This window comes from Cavia porcellus, unplaced genomic scaffold (assembly GCF_034190915.1).
Source record: "Cavia porcellus strain 051 isolate PalLab524CR breed Dunkin Hartley unplaced genomic scaffold, mCavPor4.1 scaffold_28, whole genome shotgun sequence".
NCBI lineage: Eukaryota > Metazoa > Chordata > Mammalia > Rodentia > Caviidae > Cavia > Cavia porcellus.
The window spans coordinates 23,956,830-23,984,103 of NW_026947511.1; the positions used below are offsets into that span (position 1 = coordinate 23,956,830).

Sequence of the window (27,274 nt, forward strand, 5' to 3'; positions counted from 1 at the left end):
TACAAAGGGAAAAGAAAAGGAAAAAATAAAATGAAACAAGATAAATGAAAATGATAAGAATTTTGAAATTATTACTCTGTGGAGGAAAGAAGTAGCCTACTACAAATGAGAAGATTCCTGAACATGACAATAATTAACATCAACATTTTATCACTTTTTATGCCTTTCTTGAACAAGAACATGAAAAAAATGTGTGCAATATTGCCTTCACCGATTGTCTATTATAAAAAGTAGGTTAAAGAAAACACAGATTATTTAAGAATATGCAAATCTAAAAAGCAAGATAACTATAGGAGGAAAATCAAAATAAGTGGGATAATATTAATTGGTTTATAAAGATTGTGCAGGACTAAAAACAGAGCTTAAGCCCAAAATAAAGGGTATGTTACTGACATAAAATGTTCGAAGTGAAATTATTTTCTTATTCTACTAATGAAATGGTAATTAAATGTTTTATTAACATATTTGTAAACATAATGGTCCACTTTAAACCTTTTTATAGGATTAAAGTACATATTTGTTTTATAAGTTAATCATATCACATTTAATTTTAACTTTATCTAATTGAGAAGATATAATTTGGCCCATGCTACAGTTGGTAAGTTACTTGAACCAACTTTATAATTATATTAACATCTATAATCAAACACTTATTTGAATCATGTCTTTAATTTTCTCTTTCTTTAGCTAAATAACTTGAAAAGTTTTAATTTATTAAATTTAGTTGATAATTATTCTCATCATTAAATGTTTACTAATGGAATGTAAGACAAATGTCTTCTTCAGGTTTAATACATTGTACTTAGATTTTAGACAGCAACTAAAATTATACAGAGTTATACCAGTGTTTGAGTAGAGTAATTTAATTACTCAGTGTTTTAACAAGTACATACCACAAGAATAAAATTTATTGTTTTAGGCCCTAAGTGTCTAAGATCTGAAGTCATCCACGGGTTACAGGAAGAGGTTCTTGATACTAGGTAACATCTTTCCTCCCTCTTCCTGCCTTCCATTCCTTTCTTTGTCAATTTTCTCTCCTCATTTTGTTTCTTTCTTTTCATGTTTTAAACAGTAATTTCATTTTAAAGCTTATAATTAGATTTGAAAAGGTCATAAAACTCTTCAGAAGAAGGGAAAGGACATGTTCTGTGAGAATAAAAAACCTCACCTCAAATTTTTATAATTAAAACAAATTAATAAGTTGTTCTCTTACCCTGTGTATTTCTAGAAACCTTCATTTATTTTGTTACGATGTTTCCTTTCTTTGTAAAGGAACTTGAATATGGCTGCTCCTCCTACACAATTTCTGATAAGAGTACAAAAGAAATGTAAAAACAAACTGAATGTTCTTCTAAAAGTTTTCCAGTTTTATGGTTAGCGTTAAACCAGAGTTATGGTTTTAACTCAAAAACATACTCAAAAATTGTCTGTCTGTCTATCTATCTATCTATCTATCTATCTATCTCTATTATTAAGATGTAATACTTTTACTGTAATATTTTTATAAAATATGTTTTACTGTGCCATTCTCGTATACCCCCACACTTTTAAAAACTGAACCAAAATATGAAATCCTAAATGTGAAAGTTGTACTGTTTTTTTCTTTTGTCAGCTTTATAAAAATATTTTAATATTTATAATAGTAGTCAACTACATTTGACAAGGAAGCATAAGAACTGACATTACCACAGTGAGAAAAGAAGACCGGTTCAGTGTACAATAAGAGATGGTTAAATAACATTCAGCTAAAATATTATAGGTCAATAATTAAAAATGAGAGCTTTCATCTCTGAAACCCCTACTGTCTCACCTGTAGCTGTCTATCCTTTCTTTTCCATCTTTCCTTCCCAAATAAACTGTCCTTTGTTATACTAAAAGAAATTAAAATGAATGTATGTAAAAGCTAGAAATAAGTTAATAATAAGTGAAGTAATAAACATCACAAAATGGTTATAAATATGCACATATATTTATAATTACTTAATAGTCTTGTCACGATTATACTATAATGTGCATACCTGTATGTATATGCATGATTTTAATACTGTTTCATTAGTTTGCTTTAACTTTTTAGCAACTAGCTTGAGGTATCATTTATACAGAACTCTTTTAGAAAACTATTGTAGTCAGAGTTTACAAGGGAAACAATTTAATAGAGGACACAAAATTTATAGAATTATTTTATAGTAGTCACCTAAAGAGTCAAATACAAGAAGTACAGGAATTCTGTCCACACAATAAGACCCAAAAAATCCACCTGAGGGTATAGATCCCACAACAATGTCCTGCATGAGCCCAGGTGAAGGTTTAGAGCTCATGACAATGCCCCCAAGAAGTCCAACTGGAGGCAGAGAACCCACAGTAATGATTTATGCATGTCTGTTTCATGGATCTGTGCTGGGAAGGACAAAAGGCCAGCAATGGAAGCTAGAAAGTGTATGCCAGTGGAATGAAGGATCTGTACCAGTAGGCCAAGGGTTCTGTACTCAAGCCAGGAAGCAACATTCAAAGTAAAGACCAGAACTCCCCTCAGAAGTCCCACAGCCACGCTCAGCGACAAGGTACTGCGCTTCTCTGACGATCCAAACAGCTGAGTTCATATTAGGAAGCCAATGCCACAAGCTCTTCCAGGAGACTGAACAGAGTACCATCTTGCCCTTTGGAACAAAAAACAATGCTCAAAGTAAGGACAGGACCTCTCCTAAAGCGAATTGCAGCCTTTCTTGGGGACAGTAGGTCTTGAGCTCCTCTGACAACAAGAACAGCCAAGTTCATATCAGGAAAGAAGCTTGAAAACTCCTCCAGGAGAACCAACAGTAACAAGAGAACCAACAGCACCAAACAACAACATTATTCTTCCTTCCCAGTTCTCCTTTTTATGTCGACAACAATCCTCAGGTGTCATCCACAATTAGTGTCGCGCTGATTCAGTTTAGCTGGTGTTATGAGTTGTGTTATGAGTTGACCACCCATTGTCAGTTCACCACAGAAACTAACCAAAAGTATTTAAGTCATTTAAATAATATTTTCATCAGGGGGGAAATGATGAAAATAGAGCTTTTGCAAATGAAAGATCAAGAGTTAGAGCAGGAGGGCAGGAGAAAAAAAGAATTGAGACAAGTTTTGTACTTGTATCAGTTCCTCCTATAAATGTAATCATTATGTATTGCAAACAGATACTAATAAAAAACAATTTTCCTCAAATAAAAAGTGCTCTTTTTTATTTTAGTGTCATTTACATGCAATAACATTCATATTTTTTCAGGTATAATGCTGTGAACTTGGTAGATAGTCCTTTTCCCCATTCTGTTCGTATTAATCACTGATCTGTTTTATGGTCTTCTAATTTAATCTATTTCAGAATACCATACAAGTAAATCATACAGTTTGTAGCAGTTTGCATTTGAGTTTCCATTATTATTTTTGCTAGTATTACTATCATTACTATGTTGGTATCAGGGATCTAACACTTGACATTGTGCTTACCAGTCAGGCATTTATACCACTGAGCTAAATTCCTGGCCCAAGTTCTTCCATTAAGTAATTATTTGAGGCCAGTCTGCGTTACTGTCTTTATTAATGTTCCACTGTTTGTTCCCCTGTGGCTTCACAACTGTATTTATTCACTGACAAGTTGAGGAACATCTGGGTTTAGTGTCAGTATTCTGTGATCATGAATAAGGGCACTAGGAACATCTGTGTATAGGTATATGTGAATAAAATTTTCATGAATTTAGAAAATATCAAATGGAGAATGCTATGACATTGTGTATATTTTTAACTTCATATTAAAATTCCAAGTTATTTTCTAAAATAGCTGTACTATTTTATTACTTTATTTTCACCAACAGTGCTTGAGAAATCCAATTATTATGCATTCTCTGAACTCATAGTAGTATGTTTTTCTTATTTAATATAAACAATACTAATTCCAGTGACTTCAATTTACATTTCCCTAATGATATTAATTGTGCATTTGAATTTGAAAACTAAATGAAAATATTCCAAACATGTTGCCAACTTTTATTTTATATGCTGACATTTTTCTGCACTTTTCCTTCCTTTTCTCCTCATTCAAGAAAAAAACTTCGTTGTTTTCTCAAGGAAGGCTTTTAGACTGAGAGCAGAAGGCACTTTGAAAATTTCCTGGTTTCCTTCCCCTACAGCTATGGTACTTGAGAACAGGTTTTGAGAGATACAAGTGCTTCTTCCACACTAGAAGTTTCCACGGTATAACGAGAAAGGAGTCTTGTGAAGTCTTGAATAGTGCGAACTAAAATATCTTTTCAGAATACTTCTACAGATGTTTTGCTTTTAAAAGATATTTCTGTCAGGTATCAAGAAAATTAGGTCCATATGGATACAATCTCAAACTTGTAAAAGATTCTGGTTTTTCCAGCATGGTAGGGGAACTTCTGAGCTGTGAGACTGAAGACACCAGTATCTATGTAGGACAAGACACCAACCAGTATTTATGTATTTCCTGGTTGCAGCACAGTGACCTGCATGACTAAGGAAAAAGAGACTCCTTCTGAAAGACTTGATGCTCTGAGATTTCGGAAATCTTGATGGGACCAAGTCTGTGGGGAAAGAGTGTGTTCCATAAACAAACTGATTGATATTCCATCAACCTATACAAAAAGTTAGGCTTAGTTATGTCTAATTATCATTTTTTTCATGTTTTTATGTTTCAGTTCATAAAGTCAAAATACACATCAGAAACTTGATTATTTTTTGCTTTAGCTGGTAGTCTCAATTTTTTTCTCCTCAAAGAGAAATTTACTAATGATTTAGTTTGTCTTCCTTGGAGAAGTAACAAATTCAGCGACAACCATGTAAGGCAATCAAGCATGAATTTTGTCAGAGATTCTATTTAGCAGTAGATTATTTAACATCATCTTCAATACATTTTTCCCTGTATATCAGTCTTGAAACTGTCAAAAAACCTCACAGAGAAAATGAAAACCAGAGATTCAAAGTGGAAATTCTGATACTTTGAATACATCTCAAAGACAGCTAATATTTATCAAAGAATGAATATTGTAGAAAATCAAGACAGTGTACTTAAGAATGAATGTTTTGAAAATGACATAACTATTTGACAGAATAAACGTTTATTTCACTTTGAGGAAATCAGAAATCATGCTTCTTTTTAAGAATAAAATAAAGACTGTCTAAAACATTCTACTTATTCCCAAATATTATGTACTATAATCAAATATCACTAAAAATAATACCCCTCCCCAAATCAGAGAGTATCCCTGAAGTATTCAATATATATTTTAGTAAGGGTTGTGACAATTTGTACAGAATTTGGAAGACCATTTTATATCTGAGTTTAGAGTATAATTCTGCTGTTTTATAAACTACCATTTTACATGAAAACTTTACAAAATAGTGAATAACAGATAAGTACATAAAATATTTTAAATTAATTAGATTTTATTCATTTTAAAATCCTCATTCTAGTCTTATCAATGTCCCTTTGATATTATGATACATGTATAACATTTCAACTTGCAATACTATTCTTTCTAGTACAATAATGAACATAATTATAGTTATACTCTCATAGCAATTTAAGTGATCAAAATGGACATACATTTGACATAAACATTACTTGGCAAAATAAAAAAGTTAACGTGATGGACTGATTAGGAATATAGCCATTTTCTATTTTGTTAGTGGATACTAGAGATGTCAACTACCCCTTTATAGGCAGTTTTCAGACTGGCTGTACAAAGATCTTTAGAAATTGTTAAAATTAGACTTCTGCTTCTTATGACTTCTGGTTGTGATTAAGCAGTTCCAGCATAAGTCCTAAGAATACATTTTAAAATAACTTTTCAGAGTTTGAAAACTCTTCAGATGGTATTTACAAATTTTTTTCTGTTAACTCTTTACCTTCTATTTGCAAAGAATATTTTAAAACAAACTAATTTCCAAGAGTGTTCGTAATTTTGTGTCAATCTGGAGAAAAACCTGAACAAAATAAATTATAATTATTGACATGAAAAGTACAACTATCTTTTTCCATTTATTTTTTCTACAAGATCAAACTCCCATCTATCTATTTGCTAGCAATTAGCTTTCTGAAAAGATCTCCTAAATGTTTCCAAAATTTCACACATTGTGTTGCACTGAACAAATCTTTAGCTTCTCTGTTTAGACTTTCTTTTTGCCCATGTCACACCCACACTTTAAGCTTTTATATCACTAACTGACCCTGAAGTTTCACCTGTCCCTGTTGGAGGGATTTGAATTTTATCGGTTTTATATCAATGCTTGTGGTTACACAGCCCCCTGAAGAGCCCCACAAAGCATACTGTTGCTGACCTAGACCCTCACTGCGTCTGTGTGATTAACCAGGCCTCCTCTTCACTGTGATTATCATGGAAGCTTCAAGCAGTTGTGTCTTTTTGGATGGACATGAGTATAAATTGTCCTCAGAATTATTTCAGGTCTCCATATGTTCACATATCAATCCATATAAACAAACACAAGTCTAAGTTCTTGCTAGAAATATTAGTTTTTAACATACTCATTTCATTAAATTAAATCTAGGAATATCACATCATAATATGTCCCAAGGCTTTCTAATCAGTTATTACTAAAGACATGCTATCTTGTGATTTCTTAATGAAGGGGAGAAATACTACAATAATATCACATCATTGTAGTGAAAATCATTTTAGTACAGAAAATGAATGACTAGCAGATGTTTCAGATTTATACAAATGTTAAGCATATTAAAAACAAATTATTAAAATAGCATTAATGAATGTATTAACTGAGAAATTTTCTATATTAATGGTATTTCTGTGGTAAGTGATAAAGAAAAAGAAAAAATTCTTTTAAAAATAAAATGAAGAGGCAGTGGGTGAAGACTGATTTTTATGCTGAAGCACACAGATTTCCAAAGGCAAACAGTGCTATCTAAAGTACTTAGTGAACACAATTTTAATCTTTAATTGATACATATTGAGATGCAATAGAGAAGACCGCAGTTCCCCTATTAATGTTCCTTTTCCTAAAATAAACTGTTTTTAACAGGAGGTACTCCTTAAAATTGTCCTAGTTTCGCAGTGGCACCTGACATTCCCATGTCCCTCAGAAGGCACACAATGGCTGGCTCTGATTGCTGTCTGACCTTTCTGAAAAGGTGGTAGCAAGCCAAAGGTAAATGGAGCCAATGTGTGGGCAGATCACCATGCCAAGCAAACACTGACTTCGATTCTCAAAGAAAAAAAGCAGAAAAGATGTGTACAGATAACCTGGACCACACACAGCAACCACGCCTGTGCAGGAATGACACCCAATCCACAAAACCTGTGTCTGACGGTTCTTCAAAAAGGCAGTACAAGTACCCTTGCCACTATACCCTGTCCTTTGAACTTGACAATAGTCTCCCATAAAGTCTTTGCTTGATACTGGGTGCCTCTTTGTAATGTCTGTCTTGAATTGAATGGTGAATCCTGGCCAATCGACTGAAAGGTAAACTATACTTTAAGATTACAAGTTGCTGTATTAATTAGTTCTGTTTGTTGCCTCTATGGAAAAATGGACATAGTAGTAGCTAAATTTCAGCACTTTGGTGTTGATCTCCAATTTGCATTTGGTATCTATTGTCACATTCATAAGAGCAGCTATTGTTTTGTAATGCCTAGTCCCTGTTATGCTCAGTGTCTGTCTTGAATTTTTTTAATTTTAAAAAGCATGATAACCATTGTTGATAACCTTGTACTCTGTTTTTACATCATGTGCTATGTCTATCCTTGGTTTTGGCTGAAAGCTTTGTTTTGCCATATTTGACTTTATTCTCTTCCAAAAAAAAGTAATAAGAACTAAGGAGTAATAAAACCCAAAATGTGTAAATTTTGTTGTAAAAAAGAGAGGAAAAAAAGTGCTCTACAGGATACAACTGCAAGTGTGTTTAGGGGTGTTAAATGTTAATGTTTTTGGTTGGATCATTGAACACAACTGTTTGCAGTCTCACTGAATGTCCTCTTTGTATGCTTTGATCCTATGACTTGAGCAACTATCTCTAAGATGATATTGTGTAATCTATTAACTGGTGATTTCTTACTGTTTTTTTTTTTTTTTTTTTTTTTTTTTTTTGTAGTTCTGTATTACTTGTACCCTTACACCGCTTCTGTTTTGTTTTATTTTTTCTCTTTTTCTTTTTAAATAAAATTTTTAAAAAATGTGAAACAGGGAAAAGGATAGAAATGATACAGTATTTTTGAAAAAGTAGGAAATTAACACTAGTTAATATATTGCATATTGTTATCTTAGTAGTAGTTGTGCATGTTACAAGATTTAGGCATAAAAAATGATCAAACAATCAAACACTGAAAGTACAAGCTGTTCTTTTGAATGAACTAACAGAGATTAGTAGCACAGTTATCTATTTTGTATATATATATATATATATATATATAATCTTGTGTATATACATGCATACATATATACGTAAACATATATATATTTGTGCATATATATATATATATATATATATATATATACATATCTTTTCCCTTCTTCCTTTTCTCCTTTCCCTTCTCTTGAAGTTCTAGGAGGCCTTGTGTTATCACCCAAAGTCATATTTTATATCTTTCCTTAAATCTATGCATTAACCCTTAGCAGTTATTCTCTCCAAAGAACATAAAAAGTGGTCCTGGCCAGTCCACGGATTAACTACAATGTCAGGGAAATATAGCACTAGCCTGATATGTCTTCCTCATTATATTTTTCCCTTCATTACACTGTTACTCTCTTATGTTAGAAGAGCCAAGTATATGACGGTCTTCAGGAGCTGTCTCAGACCACACCAGCATCACTAAGTGAAGTCCTAGAGACAGAGAAGTGGAATATTAAGGCATTAAGAAAAATGTTGCTGGAAAGGATGTTAGATTTTATGATGGTGATAAGTGATGGACAATGCTTTCTACTTCAGTGACTCACTATGTTTGATTCAGAAGTCTGATTTCAACAAGCTTATTAGAAGTTAATAATGTAAATATGGGGCCAGTCTGTATTTTGTGAAGAACTGGAAAGAAAAACAACATCTATTTTACATTAAATATGGGTAAAAATAACCCAAGATCCTTGTACAAGGTTTGAAGTACTAAAAAATTCTGCTATTATTTTTATGGTAGTAGCCTCAACTTTAATAACATTTCAATAGTATAATAATCATGCTCCTTAATCATTTAGAAAACAATTGAGCAACTATTTAATTTATTGCAGCTTTGCAAACTTATTTTTAAAAACAACAATAAGTAAATTACAAAATGATTAAAGAACTCCCAATTTTGTGCCTCAGAAAATTTTTAAAAAGATTATCATGAGCCAGGCATTGTGGCATACACATGTAATCCCAGCATTTGGGAGGCTGAAGCAGAGGTCTTCCATGAGTTTGAGGCCGGCATCCGCCATAGTGAACTCAAGGCGAGCCTAAACTGCACAGTGAGATCTTGTCCAAAAATGAGATGAAACAAATGAAAAAAAAATGCTATCGTGGAGGGAAATTCAAAGTGAAAAACACTTGATGCTTTTATAATTATTTCAATTAAATTGTTACAGAAATCATGGCTACTTTAATAATGGTTTTAGATTATTCATTTGACTCTGACCATTTTCAATTGTTAATCTTTTTTTTTTTTGCTTCAAACAATGCTGCATTTTGAAGAGTTTGTTTTTAAAGAAAACTGAAACAGTTGACTAATAAAATTAATTATCTACTTGAGAAAAAATCCATAATAATGAAGCAATACCACTTTGATTTACCAATAAGACAACTGAATATTTTGTCTTTTTTAGAACAAACATTCAATTGTCAAAGGCAGAAAACTGTTCAAAGTGGATGTTAGCAAACTTTTAAAGCTACCTTAGATTGTATTCATTTCTAATTGTACATGTTCAAACGGTGTACTGATGAAATTCAAAATTCATTTCTGAAGGAGAAAACGTATGACTGGAACTTAATTCAGAGAATGATTATCAGGAACATGGGTTCATTTAACTAGTAATCTATCTTTATCATGCTACTCAATCACTTGCATTTCAGGGTAACTCGAACTTTCAAGCCTCATTTTCTTTGCCTAAAAAGGTTAAACTGTTATGAGAATGATATAAGGTAATGATTTTAAGGCATACAGCTTTATAAATACTTATAAATACAAACAAAAATACAAATGTGTACAAATAGTAAGCTTTAAATTGTTACTATATTAGAATAGTTAGTTCATGCTATTTTCTTTAGGCAGGTAAGCTGTTTCTTCATGACAAGAAAAGTCAATTATTTGTCTGGATAAATACATTTATGGACAGAAAATAAATCTGAAACGGTGTTTTAAGAATGCCTTAGTTCAGATTGCTATAAAAATCATAGACTTGGTGTTTTAATCAGAAAACATTTGCATATTTTTCACAACTCTAGAGGCTGAGTACATAATGTGAAGGTTCCAGTGTTGACTGTGTTTTTGATACAGGTCTTTTCCTGGTTACCATCCAAACTAGGACATTCTAACTGTGAAAAAGTGAGCCGTTAACATTTGGACAAGAGTTTCCCAGGGCACACAGTATTGTTGCAATAGTTAGAATACAGTGTTTTAATCTAAGTAGTGATCTACTGATGTACAGTCTAATCTAAAATGTGTATTTTTATCTTTATAATTCCCCAGTTCTAGCTATGTTTTTCTCAGAGTTAATAGGAAATTGGTTTTGCTAATCGAAATAACATAAAATATTTTACCACTGTGTTGATCAATTTTTCTGTTGCTGACATACACAATGTAAAGGAGAGAGGTTTAATGTGGATCACAGCATTACAGGTTTCACTGCATGTTGGGCTGGCTCTTAGATGGAAATATCATGACAGAAAGGTGCAGCGGAGCTAACCTGCTAACTCCTTGGTACTCAGAAGTACAGCACAGGAGATGAGGACCAGCCAGAAATACATCCTCTAAATGCAGCCATTCCCCAACGATCCACCTCCTCCAATCAGTCTGCCTCCTGACAGTACATTCAACTATGAGCATCAGTGGATAAAACTACTGAGAAGCAGGCACAAGAGAAAAGACCTAGCCAGAGATATACCCTTGAAGATAACCTCAAACCAATGATCCATATTTTTCAACTAAGCCCACCTCCTAGCATGACAATCAGTTCTGAACAGCAGTGGATAAGTCCATGTTGAGACAGTGCCCATGATTCAATCAACTCTCCTAAAGAGTCTTAATCCAACTAATACTAACTGGGAAAAACACCTAACATAAAATTTTCATTTATTTGAGTTTTGCTCTGGCACTAGAAGAAGCTAGTGTTTCTTCTTCTATTTCTTATTTTGGTGAAAAATCTCATTGTTCATCCAGTCATCCAAACAAATTTGTTGTAATATAGTCATTCCTTATTTATTCATTTATGTTCGTGCCTCCATGTGCTATATGTTAACTCTATTTGATTCTATGTTCTTAAAGATTTAACTATAGAAAATATTCATTCCAAAACATTTTAAGCTTTTCTTCTTAATGATCTTGTATGGATTTTATACAAACTCCTTATAATCTTCTGTACCAGTGATATTCATAATTGATCTCTCAGTCTTTGGTTTGTAACCTTTTGCTTTGTTTCTGTTATATTTTCAAGTTATCCTTATTAAATATAAATCTGACCCTATGAGTTTGATATTTATATCTCTTTGATTTCTTTCACATTATCTACTGAAAAATGTCATATTTTTGGTTTGATAAGGATGATGCTCCTGGATGTCTGTGTTGACCTTTTCATTGTCTCTTTGTTACTCCAAATTTCCAATTTAATGCTATATAATGAAAAATGCTTTTCTTCATCATTGCTACCTGTTTAGGGATAACTGATCTTGGCCCTCAATTTTCCTTAAATCGTCTTGTGTGTTTAGTTCTATGACAAAGGGTATCTTCTCTGTGGAGTTTTTCCTGGCTCATCTTCATGGAACTGCTTCCCAATTCTGGTGCGGATTCTCCTTCCCTTTACAGAACTCCACATGGTAGAGCCTTCAGTTACATTACCTGCACTGTTTTCGTGTCTTTCCCTCTTACTAATGCATAAGACCTTCTGGGATATTTCTCAGCTTTGCATTATCAAGAAATATAAATTATATGTGGCATATGTCAAGTGTTTAGAATACTAGTTGAATGATTTTACATGTAATTTTAAAATGCACAGCATGCTCTTGGATTTATTTCAAAAACTCAGTTGGGATTTCTTCTTTTCACAGGTATAATTTAGTAAGTAGAAACCTATATATTTATAATGTCACTGTATTAGTATATCAGACATCATTCATGGATATTATTTATTTGTTCAGCAAATATTTTAAGTACTTACTATTTTATTCCACAGGCACAATACTGATTTTGATATTTAAACTTAAAAATAAATTTACGTCTTTACTTTTTAAAAAACTAATATCAGGAATTAATATCAATGATCTTACTTTTCTGTTGTAATAATAGAATGAGGCAAGTGTTATATGTAAATATGAAATGTTAGGTCAGAGTATATAATGAATGTTTAAATAAAAGAATTACAGCAAGAGGCATTGGCATTAATTTCCCTCACAATATCCCTCCCTTGATCCAAATATTATTAACCCTTTTTTCTTCTAGAGTCCGGATGGCTTCTTGAAGTTCTCCACGTTTTTATTGATCAAAAATACAGTGACTGTCGCTGCTGAGTGTCATCCAATGAAAAGGCAGGTTCATAAAAATATAATGTATCTTCATCTACCTTATTCACTGAATCTGGAGTTTTGAGGCTTCTGGCTTTTCCATAAGGTGAAAATGATCATGAAAAAGTAATGTTTTCAATTAATTCAAGGGATAGAGATAGAGCAGTGTAACTAAAGACATTAAAGAGGGCTCCTAAATACCTTCAGAAAGTAGCAAAAATGATGGGATAACTGTGCTTAAACATAGGCAGTGTATTTTTCAGGAAATTAATGGCAATGTGTATTTTAATGCAACACTTTAAACATTATATTTAATAAATGGAACATCCAAACCAAATTGGGATAAGTTTGTCTAGGTTGAATTTTGAAAGTGTTAGATGGAAAATGAAAAATGTAATGGTCAACTTTTTTTATTTCTGTTACAAAACATGGGCTAACCGAACAACTGTCAAAAAAGAAGAGGTTTAACTTGAATCCTGGTTTCAGGGAATTTTATCTATGATTATCTGGGTCCAGTGCAGAAACATCACAACAGAAAGGTGTGGTGGTGGCAAGCTGCTCACTTCATAGATCCAGGAAGTAGAACACAGGTGAAGAGCACCAGTAAGAGATTAAACCTCCACAGAAAAGTCCCAAAGACCCACTTCCCAATGGGCTCCACCTCCTAACAGCAGAGTTAGCTGTGAACATCAGTGGAATAATTCTCTGATGAGTACAATGCCTCATGATGCAATCAGCTCGCTTAGAGTTTCTTCCAGTTAGGGTGACAGTTAAGACTAACAGTCATATGCTCACCCCTTGTCAACTTGACACCCTATCCCATAGCCTTAAACCATACTTAATCACTAAATAAGCACAATAACACGGCCATATTTCAGTCTGGCATGATGCAACTTTCTTGAATATAGCTGAAAACCCATGATTTATAGCACCATAAAGTCAAAAGTTCCAGAGTTATTCAAAAGCTGAACTCCAAATTTTCTTTTGAGACTTAAGGCAGACTTTTAGCTACGTACCACTGTAAAATTCAAAACATGATTTACATAACCCCATGCTACTTTGGCACAGGATAAACTTTCATTTTCCATATAAGAGGAATAGAGAAAGAGAATAGAATCACACAAGAGCAAGGCATATAGTCAGCTGGGCAGACATTAAGTCTTGTAGCTCCAGGCACATTTTAGTAGGATGTGAGTTACCAAGGGTTTGGGAACCCCACATCACCATGACCTTTCCAATTGCATGTGACACACCCTTTCTCAGGCTGAGTTGCCTAGCACATTCTACTCTGCATTCAGCTATGATGTTTCCATTGACTGAGGTTTCTGAAACCATGAGTCAAATTAAACCTCTGCTCCTTTAGGTTATGTGTGCTGAGCAGTTTGCCCCAGCAGTAAGAAAACTCACTAGTATGTAAGATGATACAAAAACATTTCATGAATGTGTTTGGAAGAAAATACAATCTGTAACTATGAAGCTTAAATGTCAAATATGCCTATGCACTCATATTCATATTAAATGAAATCAAACAGCGGCTTCTTAGATATCCAGCTCATGCCATATAATGAACATTAGTAGAATACCATGTAACCTAATTATTACATTGTGCAAGATACCATAAACATTAGTTCCTTGTAACTCACTTTTCAGCAGTTTATATATGCTCTAAAATGAGGAGTTAAGAACATGAGTTCCTCATAATTATATTTTCAGGGAGAAAGGCCAGTAAATTAGCTAATTTTATATTTACCATACAAAAAATGTCAAGCCGTTATCTTTAAATTTTCCCTGGTTAGAAAGTGGCTGGACAGGCAATAAAGCCCTGCTTCTTTGCTAATGGTGTACTTTCCGCACACTGAGAATAATCTGAATCCTTCAGATAGGAAATATCATTTTAGTGTGGGATAGCATATATCTTATGAAATTTGATTGAAAATCTAATCTGTATAGCATTCACAGAATTTTGGAGCTAGATTGCACTTTAATAATCATTCAAGGTGTTTTTGTGGCTAGGTATCCAACATATCTATTCATAAAGATAACTTCTATTATTGATTAAAATTATAGTTATCAAACATATCCTTGGAGCTTAAATTGTCATATTTGAGTTGGTGGACTGAAATCTCTATCTCTATCTATATCTATTTGTCTATCTATCTATCTATATCTATACATCTCTATATAGATGTATGTATATATATATGATCTATAGATATGATATAGATCTATCTATCTATCTATCTATCTATCTATCTATCTATCTATCTATCTATTTTTTGTACCAGAAATTGAACTCTTGACCTTGCACTTGCCAGAGGGTACTGCGCTGCTGAGCTGTATTCTTTGCCCATGAAATTATTTTGTTTTGGTACCAGGAGTCAAACCTACAGCCTCACAATTACCAGGTAAGTGGTTGAACCATTAGGCTAAATTCCCAGCTAAAATTTGTATTTCTAAAACAACTAAAGCTATTGCTTTTTATTAGTGATAAAAATTGTCTAAGTTCTACTTAACCAGGGACCTGTGACACCAAAGAGAATCTTCAATTGGGTCTTGTGCGACTGTACGTTGAATACGTTTCTAAGATGTTCCTTATCATCAGAAAAGTCAAGGATAGTGTGGAAAGTTTAGTCAATTTTTTTAATAAATTGAGTACATTAGGAAGTTTAGAGTAACATAATAAGGGAGTTGAAGAATATCAGCAATTTTGTGAGGCAGATATTTTCATTCTTTTTATTAAGAGTAAGAAAATCAGTCTCAGAGATTTCAATGACTTGCCAAGAAAATGCAACTAGAAAATGAGAGAGCGAGGATTTGTATCCAGTTTTGCTCATTTTGTAGGAATTACTCTTTCATAATATTTCTTCCCATAATGGACTTAATGGGCATATATTATAAAAATGTTGCTATTATCTTTGCTATATTACTGAATTACAATCGTAATACTTACACTGTTAACCGATTGCATCCCTAAGCCATATTGTCTATGCCAGAGCTTCTCAACTGAATTATACATGTGACAAATACAGTCTTATCATCATATGCTAGCATTTTATGCAAATTATGTAATTTTCTGAGTGCATTATGGGGCAAATTTATAGATATTTTCGTATCCAGTGATAGGAGAGCTATCTCCTCCTAAGGCTGCAATTCATATTCAGAAAGCTTTGATAGTTAAAGAAAAAAAGATATTTCCTTAATGTACTGAACTCTGCTTTGGCTTCCAAATTGGTTACCAGTTTCATTCTCTGGAAATTCTGTCAGTTATACCATTCCAGTCTTCAAAATTAGTAACTACTGAATATGTATTAAAGAAATCAATGTTTATATCTCACACAATCCCTATAACATTGCCTCTGTACATGACCTATTTTCTCTGTGTTTGTCTCAGAAAGATTAAGAAATTTGTGTATTGTAGTATACGTTTTAAGTAGAAGACTCAGTTCTGAAATCCAGGCCGTTCTAAAGTTGTATTTATTAACTTAATAACTTTATACTAAAACCCAATTCTTACATAGATTTTTTAGTTTTAACTTGTATTTTTATAAATTAAAATAAAGATGTGACCACTAATCCTGAGAGGGACACTCACTGGGTTAAGAAACAACTGTCTAATTAGTACAGCATACTTCAAGGTGTGTCTGAGTTGGTCAAATTTGGGTTGGTGGTCTAAAATTTGTATTTTTAAAACAATTGAAGCTTTTGTTTTTAAATTTAAGTAATGATAAAGTCACAGGGCATTATGTTTGGTCTTTTACTGGTTCCTCTGTAGAACTATTCACTTGCTCTGCTCTCCTGTGGTCATGAAATAAAGAGCTTTGCTTGGCCATGCTCTTCTGCCGTGATGTTCTTGCCTTCGAGCCAGCTGACTAATGGACTCAATTCTTCCAAGCAATGAACTACATTAAACGTTTCCTTTTTTAAGTTGTGATTTTGGACATTGTGTTCAGCAATAGTAAAACTGACTAATACAAATAAAATATATGGTCAATGTTATTTCTTTTGTTTATTGGCTGCTTTCTACATTGTAGTTTACTAGTACATGGGAATAGTACAAAACATTGACATTCCATGCGGGAGGTTGGTATATGTGCCTGACATATGTTAATTCCTATTTTATCCTCTTTCTTTTTCTTTTCTATCCCCCTCTTGATTCTCTTCCTTTTTTTGGTGCAGGTTTAAAGTATATAATGTTTACATTTCTTCCTAGAATGATCATTATCAAGAAATTGAATAACAAACAGTGGGGAGGATATGTGTGTGTGTGTGTGTGTGTGTGTGTGTGTGTGTGTGTGTGTGTATTTGTGTGTGAGAGAGAGAACTCTTTTACATACTAGTGGGAAAGTAAACTAGTACAACCACTCTGGAGATTCCTCAAAAAACTTAATACTAGAAGAAATTCCATTTCACCAGGCTATCTTCCTCTTAGGCATCTTCTTCAAATACTTAGAGACATCCTATTATACAGATATTTATAGCAGCATAACTGGCAATAACTAAATCAACAAATGAATTCATAAATATTTGTGGTATTTCAATACCATTGAGTACTACTCTGTCATAAACAGAAACAAATAAGGAAAGTGGAGGTACCTTGAGATCACAAAATTAAGTGAAATAAATCAGGCACACAAAATTATTATCATATTGTTTCTCTTGTATGAAAATAAGAGTGAAAATAAAGTGTTATTTCTAATTAGTTATCAAAACAATCTGTATGTATATAACTGTTATGTGATATATACATATGTAATGATCCAATAAACATAACCTTTACATAAAATGTACTAGTTTTGCATATGATTTATGTAAACCCTTCTATATCTTTAATCATCCCTAGCTACATTTAATACCTATTTCAATATAATTTACATGTAAATAATTGATATACTGTTTTGTTTAGGGAATAATAAGAAAAAATTCTGCATATGTTCAGTACCATGCTTTTTTAAAAATACAAACACATATATCATATACTATGTGATTTATGTCATTTTGTATTTAGATAGATATTATTTTGTATTATATGTCTATACACATAATGTACATTATACTAAACAATATATGCTATAAATCTCACTAGATCATACACATAATAAAAGCTGGGAAAAATAAACTAGTATAGGTACCAGCTGTCTGTGAGTACCAAGTCAGAATATTAACACTCAAGTATGTGTATCTTTATTCATGGTTTTATAGAAGCCATATGTAGCAATTAAACAAAAATGGACATCTACCAATTGATATATACATATTGGTATCTGGTATTATTTTCTTTTGATGTCTTCTGATGATCATTAGCCAAATTTTATGGAGATTTGTATATTCATAAAATGATGCTCACTCATATTTAGCATGAAAATGACTTTTACTTTCATATGTTAGTCTGTTTTAGTAGTCTCTTATTCTTTATATTACCTCTTAAATATCCTACACTTAAATTTAAATATAAACTTGTGTAACATACTATTGATATTACTCCTTAAATTGAACAGTAACTCACAAAAATGTAGATTTTCTTTCCTATCAATTTTGTTATTCTCTCTTATAACGCATAAAGCAATTTTCTTTATCACTATAAAAGCATTCTGTTGTCAGTATTTGGAATCAGCCCAGAATAGTTGATAGTTCTCATCTCCATTTCAAGTAATATCTTCAAATGACAAAATACTATTATGAAGTGAATTTTTAGAAAACCGTCTCTTCTCCTTCTGTTGAATTCCTACTATTTAAAAAATCAATACTAATATGAGTTTCTGGTGCTTAAATGCGGAGATATTTCCTTACTTGAACTCACAAATGGAAAGAAATGCTTGTGGAAGAAATTTGCGGTAGAGAAAATTGTGATATCTTAAAACCACATGTGGTACAAGTGAACACATGTATTATTGGAAATTAAAAGGTTTTCTGTTTTGTTTCTGATTTACAAATCATTTAAAAATAATTGTATTATATTTGCTTTCTTTTTTCCCTCTTTTTTTTCTGGTACCGGAAATCAAACTCAGGACTTTGTTCTTGCCAGGAAGGCACCTATGCCACTCAGCTATATCCCCAACCCTTGTTGAGTATTATCTGCTAAAACTATAAAAATTTTGCATGTGTTTTTGTGATCACATTTGTGTTACTAAAGAAATCCAGCATTTGCTATGCAAGATAATAGCATTTATGCAACAAGAAAATATATTGTTTTCCATTTTTCCTTTATATAGTCTTTGCCAAATACATACATTTAAGTAGAATTTAACTTCAAAATTTTTCTATATGGTATAAAGTGCATTATGCAAGTATGGTTTGGAGAAGGGATTTCATATTCTAAGGTTAGAACTTACACAAAATAATACCATGAGAGTTTTGCACTAGGAGATGACAAATTCAATACCTTTATCTTAAAGAAAAAATTCTAAATCTTAGGTGAAAAAATGGTCTGTTTCTATTCAAAGTTAGACAGCTGGGAAAGTTTAAGCTGGGTTTCAGAGGCGGGCAAAATTTAATGATTGGGTTTTTTTTTTTCTTTTTTTTTTTTTTAAAGCTTGTTTCCATGACAGGAAAGTCTGAGTAACTGTGCATGTAACATTTTTGCTGGTACTAGTAGGGATAACTATAAATATAGTTTATAAGAAGAAACAGAATGAGATATAAGTGAAATACTTTGTATAATGAGATGTAAGTGAAATACTTTGTATTATTATAGAAAACACAAAACCAATGTGAATTTATATTGAGGGCTAGTATCATTTGAGTGCCCAGTTTCTTGTTTCATTTATCTTTATTCTTATGCGTTGAAACTGCAAGTTTATTACTCAATATTCATTTCTCCTTTCACAGTTCCTCATGCCTTCTGTTTTGCTGTGTTGTACAACTCTATACCCTTGACCAGGCTAGCAATATGAACCTAGAGATTATGCGTCTGGATTTGGGTGTTGAATATTCCTATTTTATCCATGCCATACTTTCAATGCCATTCTTTGCTGGGGGCTGGTTTCAAACTAACAGTGAGTAAGGGAGCTTCCATTGTAGTCTCAGTCAAAAGTAGGTTTAATATTCTCAGTTATGGGAGATAGTTGCCTATTGTGAAATGTGAGAGAGAGAAAGGAGGCATGATTTTGATCCCTTCTAAATGCTTGCTTACAACAATTAGCAAAAGCAGACTTTGAACTAATGTTGAATATTGTAGAAAAAAGAGTCAAAATGATTCTGGGCCTTTAATGGCATTTTTGAAGTTTTTGAGGCCACACTAACTTTGAAATTCTGGGTATATAGGACACATAGTATCATCATTGTTTAAGTCTATTTATATGAGACTTACTGAAAGTTAGGGAAAGGCTATTCCTTAGGGATTCCTCTTTTTTCTGATTCCTTCTTATCTGAGTTATTTTCTCTTTGATTTTTCATTGCACTATATTTCTATTTTTATTGCTGATAATAAATTCTGAGGACTAATAATCTTTCTGTGTTCCACTCTTGTTTCTTCTAAACCAAGATTTTCCAATGTTCAACATTAGTTGTTACATTCAGGGGTATCACTCACACTATCCCAGCTGACCAGCTTCCCCAGGAGCGATTTCTGCCTCTGCATCAATGCTTCAAAGGTGAATTTTTATACTATTTGATGCTCAGTGATCTATTCTGTCAATAATCTTATGAGACAGATAGCAGGAGTAGGCCAGTGACATGGCCATATATAGTTAAGAAGTGTGTCAAAGAAGGGGGTTTGGCTCATGAAAGGGTTACACTCATCAGTGGATTCACTCACTAGTGAGTTCATCCTACTTCCCATTTGTAGTTCAACTAGTAGTTGCATGTGCTGTTACAAGCTGGAGGCCTAGTTGGAAGAGGTGAGGTCATTGAGGTAATGACCTGAAGAGGTGGACAGTGTTTTCTATCTCCCTCTCTAGCTGCTCCATCTCCCTCTGGTCCTTACCACCAAGGCATGAGTGGCTTTCATTTGCAGCAGTCCTTTCCACCATGTTATTGCTATGCTGAAGCTTGCTAGCAAGGTACCGAAACTTCTGCAAATGTGAGACAAAATAACCTCTCCTTTATTAAGTTGAGAGTGTCGGGTATTTTGTTGAAGTAACCGGAAGGTGACTGAGAGAACTCTTCTTACCAGGGTAAACTGTATTCTAAGCTTTAAAAAAGTTGACTCTGCTGAGGTGGCCATGTCTCCAGGAAAATAGTGTTTTTATGTTCCATTATTGTCATAGAGGCCTGGCAATCCTCTGGACCAGACCTGTTTGCATCACTCTGTTAAATGACACATGGTGTTGACCTTTTGCCATGTGTAAGTGGGCCTTACATTTATTGTTAATCTTACAGTCATGGTATCTTTTATAGTATATATTGCTCTCCATACCTCAAGCCAGAAAAGATTAATAATTGAGGGATCATCTTGAGTTTAAAAGTATAATCCATGGCCAATCAAATCATGATGAGAAATTGAGAAAAAGGAGGAAAAGCAATGTGAAAAGTACCAAGGGAAATTAGAGGAGATCTTCCCTATTGTTAAGAACTGGGGGTTATTCATCCAGGTGGTAGGTGGATAAGCTAGTGGGCCACACTGTGGTTAAAGAGTCTGGAGAAAACTCATGATACAAGCTAAAGATTAGATAATTTGGGAGCCTCCAGCTTCCAGTTCTTACTCTGTGAAGCTTCTCCTTGCATGATTCTTGAAAAAAGAAATTATTAGTTAAAATTTCAGGATTTTTGTCTTACATTTTAGTTTTATTTCTGTGTGTGAACAATATTGTATATTGTACTATATTGAGCCGTAAGCAGTTCTGTCTTATCAAGCTATACAAAATCTCAGAAAACTATTTGGTTCAGTGACTTATTGATGAATTATCTTTTACTATTATTTTAAAAAACCCTTAAACTTTTTTATTAACTTGTTTTAAATTACAAAAGTGTTGAAAATTGTTCAAAAGTCTACTTTATACCTTTCACCCAGTTGTTAGTATTTTCAAATGATGCAAACTGCAGATTTGAAGTTTCTTACTGAGTTATACTTTAGTAGGTACATTCTCAAAACAAGAGCATTTTCTAAGGATTACATAACTGAAGTGCAGGCAAAAGCTCAGGAGAGAAACATTGATCCAATTTAATCCATATAATCCACAAAATCCACTGAGATCTCACTGATAATTGTCAGTGATGTCATTTAGAAATTTTAGATCTCCTTCAGAACTTCAGATTCCATTTAGCTGTCTTCTTCTGGTTTCTTTCAGTTCAAAATAATCTCCACTTTCACAGCCTATCATTTTTGAAGAGTCTAGTCCACTATATACTTTTAATTTTTCTGAGGTTTTCTCTGCACTTAGACATTTGTGTGTAATTCGTGATACTGTACTCATCTCCATATGTTATTTTAATAGGAAACACGAAACTAATTTTTCCTATTAGGGTTTATTTATTTAAAATATTACAAGTTTGTGAAGATGATATCTGTCAGCCATTAGAGTCTGCAATGGTAATTGTAAGAACATTTGTTTATTAATATATACTTGCTAATGTATTTATAAATATTAATGAAGACATATATTCAGAAACATACTAAGATTATGATACCATCTAATTATCCTCAAACTTTTGCTCATCAGTGTTAGCAGTCATTGATGATTCTAGTGGGGTACATTATTGTAATGATTGTTGTCAAATGTTGGTTTCATTTCTTTTAATTTTGTCAGTTTTAATGTGATATGAATAAGTATAGAATTTTGTGTACTTAAAGTCAAGATCAAATTAGATCTGTTGACATAGGGATACAATGTGAAGTAATCACCTCTTGAACTAACTAATATACCCATTGCCTCATTATATTTTCTTATTCTTACTATTTATTAATTACTGGAGTCATTTATTCATATGCAAAGAAAGTTATTGGGACCTTGCTGTACTCTATGATCTGAAAAAATATCAGAATTTCATAAAGAGACTGAACTCTTTGTGGAAATGCTATTTTAGCCTTGAATAAATAGAAATGTGTGCATGATATTTGCAATTATTCTGAATGACACACAGTGGACTGTGGTAAGAAAATTTTGTTAACTTTCTTTAAAAAATATGTGTAAATAATCATTTGAAGCAACTAAGCCAATAGTAATTGTCCTAGGTAAACATAAGCATATCATGTATCTTTTTTAATGCTTGTTGATTTTTTAGTGTTGTTGACTTCAATTTTACATCACTGATACCACAGAATATATGAAATAAAAACAGGATAACCAAACACTACAGTAACTGAATTTCTTGTGTTTAATAGTTGTCAGATACTGTTATATGACAATATCTTTTAGTCTTCACAAAAATTCTATAACTTAAACATATTAATATTTTGATTCCTCCTATGCTGACCAAGAATTATGATGCTACACACTTTGTCTAAGGTAGGCAACATAATGGAAAGTTAGAATCTAACAATATAACTATGTGATATATCCCAGACACACAAAAACCAAGGAATGAGAAAAAAGAGTACAAAAACAGGTTTTTTTTAGTAAAATAATAAATATCTTTTATCCCCATAATAATGCATAGTTCTGCATAATACGTGTCTTAGCTACTTTAATCATTACTGAGCTACAGTACCCCAAACCAACAAACTACAGAGAGATTTACTTTGGTTCAGTTTGTAGAGGCTTTGTCCTAGTCTCTGCTGGCTCCAAGGTAGGGCAGCATGGCAAAACCGTGGCAGAGGAAGACGGACTCATGACATTGGGCATATTCAAAGAGAGAGAGAGAGAGAGAGAGAGAGAGAGAGAGAGAGAGAGAGAGAGAGAGAGAGAGAGAGAGATTATCAAGGCAGGAGAGAGGGAGATAGATTCTTCCAGGCCACATACCCTGTCCTTTATATTCTCCAACTAGGATTCAACTCTCAAATCACTTTTAACTCTGTTTCATCATTGAGATAGATGATAGGGATCACACACCAATGTTCCAATCATTTCCCCAAAGCCCTGTCTATGAGCATCTGAGACTTTAGGAGGACATCTAAATACAAACCATAACAATATATTTGGCTGAAGTAGAGATTAGACCGTGAAATCTGAAAGTCCATCAGGCAAATAGGGAATAGTCCATAACACTTAGGGAGGAAAACATACTTGTGTTTGGGGAGAAAAGACTTTTCTCCACCTCAACAAGGCCAACTGAATGGGTTTTGGTGAACTGACTCAGGGGGAAGGAAGAGCTTCTGACACTGGTGAAATTTTGTGTGAGTTTGGAAGGAGATGAAAATAAATCCATTCAACAGTGTGTTGAAAAATTTGAATAGTGTAAGGAAAAATGACCAAAAGACTTACAAAGAAGTTCCTAAAAGAATGAAGCTTTTGAATTTGGGCAGCGTTAATGACTTATGCAACTCAAGCTTTTGCCTTGCCATACGTTCTATACTCTTTCAACTTTTACAGTTTGTATTAACTTTTAGGCTTATTAAATTTCTATGCTCTTTCAAATTTTACAGTTTGTATTAACTTTTAGGCTTATTAAATTTCCTAATTTTAGGCCTTATTAAATTTATATAATTTTCCTATATTTAGGTCTTTAAAAAGAATACCAATACACAAATGGTGTGATAAAAATATTCCACCTATTTTTAATATGCAAAAGTAATTTCTTGGACATATTCACATAAGTTAATGTATTCAGTTGAACTTTATGTAACTATTCATCTCCCAACATTCCACATCTGCATGTGAAATACATAAATTTTCAGTTCATGTTAAAAAACTATTGCCTCCAATATGCTTGGTACATGCTGGCTGCCTGTATTAGTTATACTTCCAGGAAATCTTACACTTCTATGCTTAAATGTTGTATTAACCATGTTTCTTGCTTCTGCACCTTCTGTGTTTCAGAAGCTGTCTGACATGCATATGTTGGATATCCCTCATTTTGGAAAACGGGTAACACGTATGGCTCATCTCTTCTTGATCTCTTTCCACCTCTTTTCCTCTCTCTCCTTAGGTCGAGTTTTCATTTCAAATATAAAATAAGTCCAGACACAACACACTACCACTTTTATGGAATTCATTGAACCATTTTCCACTTGCCTTTATATTGCCACAGGATCAAGTACCAGATAACTAGAGAGCTATAAAAATTATTCCAAGCGAGTCTTGAGCTCACTTACCTTGCCTCTCATTATCTCCTATAGAAATCAGACGTCTGCACTCTGTGGATTCCTTCTGACCAACCTAGGTGGTCCCTCATGAGATGAGTTCTCTGCATGCTCCCATGTGCTGCCACATGCCACCTTCTCCTGGGAACTGTGAGTAAAAATACTTCAAAAGAAGTTTTTACCAATCTACTTCTCCTCGTATACCTCAAACAGGCATGGACTTTAGACTCTTAGCTATTTTTTAACCTGAGGGTTTTATGCTTCATAAAGCAGAAGATTCTCAAGTCCATGGTAGTGAAATGTAGGACATATCAAACTCCCTTTATTGGAAAAAACTTACATTTTTTACTTAAAACATTATTTTTTAATTGTAGATTTATATGAATTTATAAAGAATAATGCAGAGAGAACCAATGTACCTATGATTTAGTCCAATAGTGTTAACTGGAAAACTGAAGTATAGTATCAACAAACAGCACACTGGCACCTGTGTAATCCCTTAATCTCATTTTCTTTTTGTAAAAGTATACCATTGAACCTTATCCTAGATGAGAGCAGGTATCCCACTGTGAAAGACAAGAGCACTTTTTGTGCAAGCAGCCACCACTTTCACATCTCTGCTCACTATATTTTTTGTAGTCAATCAGTAATGTTTGTGTTTAATATGTAGTTTCTTGGCCACTATGTATTTCTGCAACTATAGCAGTTTACATGCTCCTGTAACACCATTTCATTATGTTTTCAAGAGAAAAAACCCTGAAAGAACTATAATATTAGAATATGTGCTTTACTCTGGATTGTGTATATGTCTAACTGAGTAAACTTTTTGCACCCATAATGCTTCATTATTCCCATGCTACCTGCTAGTCCAAAAGAATGGAAAGGAGAAAATGGCTTTACTGTTCTTATCAAATTAGAGCCCAACTTTAATGTTGAAACTATTTTCTCCACCTCTAAAGATCTTATTTTCGGTATTGTACCTTTATGTTTCCCTTTGGTCAACTCTCTTGCACAAAAGTTAGTATATTTAGTCTCATACAGTTAGGAAAATGGAAAGCACTATGTTAATAAAGTTTTACTCTTTTGGCATTATGTAAGGTATAATAATATAAATAAAAATGCAAATGTAAAAGCTGAAAATGGCTCATGGCGTTGCTTTGTGAAAATTATTCGTTGAAATTGCCTTTTTTTGTTTTCTTTTAAACTAGCACAGGAGAGCACACACTAGTAATACTTTAAATCCCAAATATGTTTCTATTGCCTTTTTGTATGATAAAGAAGTAGCTGTACATATAATTTTTCCTTGTAAGATTTAGAGTATTCATTTTCAAATGTTCTGAAAGTAGAAATTGGGGAAGTATGATTTTGGGGAGATAAATATAAATGTATATATTTGGATATTGTGCTATAATTATAATTCTATTCAAAAGCTGGTTTACAGGTCACCTCCCTGGTAAGTGGCTGTGGCCCGGCAAGCTGCAGGCATCCCAGTGCGAGAATCACCAGCGTTTTCTAAGATAGATGCCATGTTGGAACTTGGGCCACTGGGAAACCAAGCAACCAGCTCACCTTCCTGGTAAGCGGCCATGAGTCTATCTGCGCGAAGGCTGAGAATCAAACATCCCATCTCTGTACCACCCCCCTTAGCAAATGGAAGCCAAAGATCTGAGCATCTCTTGGGAGGTTGACCACATACAGTATAGCAAATGGGGAGGATTTCCTTCTACCATCTTTTGAAGGCAAGTATTTTTATCACTATTTTGCTTTTTTCTGATTAATGGTATTGCTCAATTTCAATATTCTGTTTTGATAAGTTCTATAATGCTCTGTATTTCATTTGATTTGCTATACCTGATTGAAAGAACAACTATTGTGAAGATACCAAAATATACTACAGTACCTATTACTGTTAACCTGCTATGACGTTCTGTACCAACTTCACTACACTATCTCAATTGGCTTTGTTCTGTTGTATTTTACTACCTTCAAAATAATAATTCTTTTTAAAAAAACTGGTTTGCAGTTTATGTTTAAACAGAATTGGTTATTAGTATTGTTTGATATAAGGGAAATGATACCTTTGGGAGAAATAAATGAAGGCTGGTAGCTAATATTGTATATTCTTCAAATAAATTCTGGGAGATATTCTATTCCTAGAAAGATAAAGCCAAAGGGAAGTCAGGTGTTAATTTCCTCTGAGTCCAATATATTATCTCAGTATAGTTATCGAGTTTTGTTACTTATAGTATTGCCCTGTTTTGATGTCAATAGAAAAAAATCTGTAGAACTTGTATGTCAATAACTAGACTTGATTTTAACATGCCTGATGGAAATGATTTCTCAGCTAACATTCCCTTTCATACAAATCTGTCAAGTATATGTTTCATTTAGCACTTCATAGTAATTTAATTGAAATGTTTTCACAGAAGCATTGTTTGTGCACAAAG

General features: G+C 33.1%; 1 long non-coding RNA gene across 2 annotated transcripts in view; it reads right to left on the minus strand.

Moving 5' to 3' along the window:
- LOC134473849 (uncharacterized) overlaps positions 1-25,020 on the minus strand; it is a 217,981-nt gene extending 192,961 nt beyond the window's left edge. For both annotated transcript variants that reach the window (XR_010044312.1, XR_010044313.1), the window contains exon 1: positions 24,840-25,020. This is a non-coding gene — a long non-coding RNA (uncharacterized LOC134473849). The remainder of the gene's footprint in view (positions 1-24,839) is intronic.
- Positions 25,021-27,274: the final 2,254 nt, after the last annotated feature.